This window comes from Mustela nivalis, assembly GCF_964662115.1.
Source record: "Mustela nivalis genome assembly, chromosome: 1".
Taxonomy (NCBI): Eukaryota; Metazoa; Chordata; class Mammalia; order Carnivora; family Mustelidae; genus Mustela; species Mustela nivalis.
This window is the reverse complement of record NC_139020.1, coordinates 17,466,396-17,472,954: the sequence shown is the minus strand read 5'-3', so window position 1 is coordinate 17,472,954 and position 6,559 is coordinate 17,466,396. Positions and strand designations below refer to the sequence as shown.

The following is a 6,559-nucleotide window of genomic DNA, read 5'->3' as shown; positions in this document are numbered from 1 at the left end:
AGTTGTTTGATGTGTGAATAGTTCATTACTTTTTATTATTGAGTAGTCCTGCATTCCATGACTATAAACAGAGTGGTTTTCATTTATCTATTGAAGAACATTTGGATCGTTTCCAGTTTGGGGTGATTACCAATTGAACTGTTGTAAGTATTCATGTATGGATTATTTTGTGAACATATGTTTTTATTTCTCAGGAATGTGGTTGTTTGGTCATATGAGGATATAATGAGTACAGTTAACTTTGTTAGAAACTATCAAGCTATTTTTCAGAGTGGCTTTACCGTTCTGCATTCTTACCAACAATATACAAGAATTACAGATGTTCTGTATCTTTGTTAGCACTTGGTATTGTCAGTATTGTTTATTTTAGCAATTCTAATAGGTATGTGATGATATCTTTTAGTGGTTTAAATTTACCTTTCCCTAATGGCTAATCAGTATTGTTGAATATCTTTTGATGTGCTTACTAGCTGTCTGTATATCCTCTTTAGTAAATGTCCACTCACATTTTGGACTATTTTTATTTTTTGTAAGATTTATTTATTTGTTTGAGAGAGAGAGAATTAGAAAGGGGCAGAGAGAATGTCTAAGCAGACTCCCACGGAGATGGAACCCTGTATGGGCTGAATTTTGTGACCCATGAAATCAGAACCTGAGCCAAAAATGAGAGCTGATGCTTAACCTACTGAACCACCCAGGTGCCCCTCTTTTGACTTTATAAATTGGATTGTTTGTTTTCTTACTGGTGAGTTTAGAGGGTTCCTTATATATTCTAAGTACAAATCCTTGTCAGATATGTGTTTTGTAGATAACTTCTTCTGGTCTATAGGTTATGTTTTTGTTCTCTTAACAGTATCATTCACAGAAGGAAATTTTGTATTTTTTTACTATTTATTTACTTATTTGAGAGAGAGAGAGACTCTTTTTATTTTTTAAGATTTTATTTATTTATTTGACAGAGAGAAATCACAAGTAGATGGAGAGGCAGGCAGAGAGGGGGGGGGGGAAGCAGGCTCCCTGCTGAGCAGAGAGCCCGATGCGGGACTCGATCCCAGGACCCTGAGATCATGACCTGAGCCGAAGGCAGCAGCTTAACCCACTGAGCCACCCAGGCGCCCGAGAGAGAGACTCTTAAGCAGGCTTAAAGCATTGTGCCAAGCCCAGTGCGGGACTTGATCTTATGACACTGAGGTACTGACCTGAGCCAAAATCAAGATTCAGGCACTTTACTAACTGAGCCACCCAGGTGTCCCCCAAATTTTTAATTTTGATGAATTCTGGTTTGCGATTTCTTTTGTAGGGATCATGCTTTTGATATAACATCTAAGAACTCTTTGCCTAACTGAAGTAATGAAGATTTTCTTCTATCTTTTTTAAAAGTTTTGTAGTTTTACATTTATGTACAGATCTGTGATTAATTTTGAATCAAATTTTGTAAGAGGTTATATATATTGTTTTGGGTTTTGTTTTTTTGTTTGTTTTTTGGAGTATTTTTTGTATGTCCTACTTGCTTTGTCCTAACCATTTGTAGAAAATACTATATTTTACCTATGTAATTATCTTTGCAGTTTTGTGAAAACCATCTGGCTCAAGGGAATGTTAAAGCAAGCCATAGTCTGGGATAAAATGTTTGCAAAAGACATATCTGATAAAGGACTGTTGCGAAAATATACAAAGAAGTCTTAAAACTAGCAGTTAAATGGTGAATAATCCAGTTAAAAAAAATGGTTAAAAGACTTGAACAGACACCGAAGAAGATATATAGATGGCAAATAAGCATATGAAAAGACATTTAACACCATATGTCAATTCACAACAATGTGATGCCAGTACATACCAAAATCCAAAACACTGTAAACAACCTTGGTATGGATGTTGAGCAACAAAACCCTCATTTGTGGCTGGTGAGAATGCAGAACGATACAGACATTTTGGAAGACAGTTTGGCAGTTTTTTTTTACAAAACTATATATATTCTTACCATACAATCTAACAGCTGTGTTCCTTGGTATTTACCTAAGTGCATTGAAAACTTATGTCCATGTAAATACATGTATACAGATTTTTTTATATTTTTATTTTTTTAAAAGATTTTATTTATATATTTGAGAGAGAGGAAGAGAGCACAAGTATGTGGGGGGCAGAGGGAGAGGGAGAAACAGATTACCTGCTGATCAGGAAGCCTTACATGGGGCTGGATCCTAGGACCCTGGGATCATGACCTGAGCCGAAGGCAGATAGATGCTTAACTGACTGAGCCACCCAGGTGCCCCTATACAGATATTTATAACAGCTTTATTTATAATTGCTGAAACATGGAAACAACAGGATGTCCTTCCGTAGGTGAGTGGATACATAAACTATTACACATCTGAAAAACTGAAAATTACTCAGTGCTAATGAGAAATGAGCTATCAAGACATGAAAATATATGGACAAACTTTAAATGGGTATTACCAAATGAAAGTAACCAATCTGAAAAGGGTGTGCAGTGCATGAATTCAATATATGATATTCTTCAAAAAAAGTAAAACTGTAGAGACAATAAAACTATCAGTGGAGGAAGGGGTGAATAGGTAAGCCCAGAAGATTTAAAAAAAAAAAAAAGATTGTCAATTGGCCATATATGTGGAGGTCTATTTCTAAACTCCATTCTCTTTCATTGATCTGTATGTATATTTATCTGTCTACCAACATCTCACTATAATTTTATAGTTGGCCTTGCTTGTCGATGTGAATTGGAATTCACATTTGGAATCTAGTCTATATCTACAAAAAAAAAAAAAAAAATTCCTGCTGGGGATTTGACTGTGATTGTGTTTTATCTGTAGATTCTTTGGAGCAGAGTTGACATCTTTCCTATGTTGGGTCTTGCAGTCCATGAACATAGATTTTAACTATTTTTCAGTTATTATAAATGTGTATGTTTAAAATAGTTTCTTATTGCTTATCATTTATTGTTAGTAAATGGGGATATATGATTGAGTTTTATATGTTAACTTTTTTTTGTAGATTCCTTGAGATTGTCTGCACAGAAAATCACATTGCCCGTAAGTAGAGATAGTTTTATTTTTTCCTTATAATCTATTTGACCACCCCCCCTCCATTCCTTATTGCACTGATTAGGACTTCCTGAGGTTTTAAATCATGAATTAATATTGAATTTTGTCAAAAATTTTCTTCGCATCAGTTGATATGATCATGTGCTTTTTCACTTTAGGCTGTTAATAATAGACTGCACTGATTGATTTTTGAATATTGAACCAACCTTGCTTTCCTGGGATAAACTCCATTTGTTTTTTTACATATTGATTGATTCCATTTGTTAATATTTTGGGGAGGATTTTTTTTTGTCTACTTCATGAGGGATATTGGTCTGTAGTTTTCTTTTCCTACTGTCTTTTGTTTTCATATCAGGGTAATATTGGCTTCACAAAATGAGTCCCCTCATCTCATTTTTTTTTCTGGAGGAGATTGTATTAAATCGGTGTTATTTCTTCTTAAAATGTTTGATAGAAATAAGTAGTGAAGTTATTTATGTTTGTATATTACATTTTCAAAAGGTTTTATCTAGAAATTAAATTTAACATGCTCCAGGGTGGCTCAGTCAGTTAAGTGTCCAACTCTTGATTTTGGCTCAAGTCATGATCTCAGGGTCCTAGGATCAAGACTTACACAGGGCTCTGCACTTAGTAGGGAGACTGATTGAGATTCTCTCCCTCTCTCTGCCCCTCCCACTGTATCTATCTATCTATCTAGCAACTATATATCATCTCTAAAACAAATTTTAAAAAAGAGAAATTTAAGAGGTGTAGGATTATTCAGGTGTCTTTCATCTTGCACAAATTTTTGAAGAATTGCTTTCTTTTTAAAAAGATTTTATTTATTTATTTGATAGAAAGAAAAAGAGAGGGAGAGAGAGAGAGAGCAAGCAGAGTGAGTGGAAGAGGAAGAGGGAGAAGCAGGCTCCCCACTGAGCAGAGAGCCTGATGTGGGCCTCAATCCCAGGACTTTGGTATCATGACCTGAGCCGAAGGCAGTTGCTTAACTGACTGAGCCACCCAGGCACCCTAGGAATTGCTCTATTTTATTTAAGTTGTCTTAAATTTATGTGTACAGAGTTCTTTTCAGTGTAATCTTAGGATTCTTTTAATGTCTTCGGTGTCTATAGTGGTATATTCTCCTTCATTCCTTATACTCACAATTTTTATCTCCTTTCTTTTTTACTTTTTCAGATTGAATAGAGGTTTATCAATTTTACTGAGTTTTAAAAAAGAAATCAGCGTTGTCTTCATTTTTTTCTATTTCTTTTTTTTGTTTCATTTATTTTTGCCCTCATTTTTATAATTTATTTCCCATGTTTAACTTTCATTTTGTTTTGTTTTCTAATTTAAGGTAAGAGCTTGTATTATTGAATTATGACTTTCCTTTATTCTTTTGTTTGCCTGGTTATTCTGGACTATAAAAATTGGCCATGTAAGGCCAAACTATGCAAAGTAATTTTAATAATCAGTGGGCTTTCTATTTTTTATGAATGACTTTATATTTTTTATAAATACATCAAACCCTTTCTTACTGTGGATTATAAGTGGTTGACAAAAAGGTGAAATTAATACTTATTTAGTAAATTGTAATTTAAGACATTAAGAATTTTGAGAACTGAAGTGTTTTGTTTATAAAAATGCAAAAAAAGTACTTTGAACTTCTCATTATATAAATTACAATGAGAGCAAGCATCTTGTCCATGCATTGGCAGTTTGTCTTGTTGCCTTCCAAGTTTGAATTAGTTTCCAACAATTTACCCTTTGTACCTCAACTATTGTGAAATATTTCCAAATGTTCCTTTCATGTGAAATTTTGTCATTGTCATTTTTGGGATATCTACAGTCCTTTTCACTACCACTTCCCTCATTCTGTTAATATGTTCACCTTTACTGAGTTCCGCTGGCTGCATATTTAAGACCTCTTGAATGGCAGCACTGTCAACGTTCGTGTTCAGCTATTTTTTCTATTACTCTGTTTATGTTGGATTCAAATTTTACTTTGCTTTTTTGTGGCACATTCATCTTTGTTGGCCAGTTTTCTCTTTTGATTGTACATTTTTAAAAATATTAGATGGGTTTATCATTGGAAAACAAGGAGACAACACACTTACACTCTTTGCTATATGTGCACGAACTGAATAACAGATGTACAGTGACCAATCACTGACAGCTTTGAATGTAGTAAATATATTGCAGTAATTAAAAATTGAACTGTGTTAGTGGGGACTGATTATTTAATTAAGCTATGGTAATTGAAATTCATGTATATTGGGACTGTTTAAAGCTAAGGCTATCTGCATAAGCATTTATTTCTATAAATTTCCTTCTGAGCACAGCTTTAGATGCACTCCACAAATGCTGATATATGAGCTTTCATTTTTGTTCACCTTAAATTATTTATAATTTTCCTTTAGATTTCTTCTTTGACCAATGGTTTATTTAGAGGCTTGTTGTTTACTTTATAAATATGTGGAGTTTCTCCTGTTGTATTTCTTTTTCTTTTTTTTTTTAAAGATTTTATTTATTTATTTGACAGAGAGAAATCACAAGTACACTGAGAGGCAGGCAGAGAGAGAGAGAGGGAAGCAGGCTCCCCTCTAAGCAGAGAGCCCGATGCGGGACTTGATCCCAGGACCCTGAGATCATGACCTGAGCTGAAGGCAGTGGCTTAACCCACTGAGCCACCCAGGCGCCCCATCTCCTGTTGTATTTCTGCTATTTATTTCTAGTTTAGTTCCGTTACTTTCAGAGAACATACCTTGGGTGATGTAAATTCTTTAAATTCATTAGGGTTTATTTGATAAGCCAGAATATAATCTATTTTTATCTGTTCAAATTGCACATGAAAGACTCTATTCTGCTGTTATTCAGTGGAATGTTTTATAAATATCACTTAATTATAGTTGTTTGATGTAATCAGGCAATTCTTTTATGACCTTGCTAACTTTCTGTCAACTATTTCTTTTGCTTACTAAGAAGAGAGTTTTTCCCCCAGCTTTATTAAGATATAATTTTTATATATATGTATATATGATATAATTGATATATAATTTTGTGTGAAATTAAAGTGTACAATGTGATGATTTGACACACTTATATTTTGGGAAATGATTGCCACAAATAGAGTGAGTTAATACCACCATCACTTACTTAATTAACATTTTTTTTGTGTGTGTGTGAGACCATTTATTTACTGTCTTAGCAACCTACAAGTATGTAATACAGTGTTGTTAATTATAGCTATTATGCTATCTTTTAAAGCCCCAGAACTACTCTTCTTAATATTATAAGTTTTTATCTTTTGACCAACACCTCCCCAATCTCTCCTACACCCCACTACCAGCCCTTGGTAACCAACATTCTACTTAAGAGGGAAGTTTTAAAGTCTCCATTACAGCTGTGGATTTGTCTTTTTTTTTTTTCTTTCAGTTCTGTCATTTTTGCTTTATGTACTTAAAAGCTCTGTACTTAGGTGCATACACATTTGTAATTGTTTAGTCTTCTTGGTAAATTAG

At 33.8% G+C, this 6,559-nt stretch overlaps 1 long non-coding RNA gene across 1 annotated transcript in view; it reads left to right on the top strand.

The window, feature by feature from the left end:
* LOC309847053 overlaps window positions 1-6,559 on the top strand; it is a 287,109-nt gene that overhangs the window by 90,623 nt on the left and 189,927 nt on the right. The window contains exon 2 of the long non-coding RNA XR_014302281.1: window positions 3,013-3,050. This is a non-coding gene — a long non-coding RNA (uncharacterized lncRNA). The remainder of the gene's footprint in view (window positions 1-3,012; window positions 3,051-6,559) is intronic.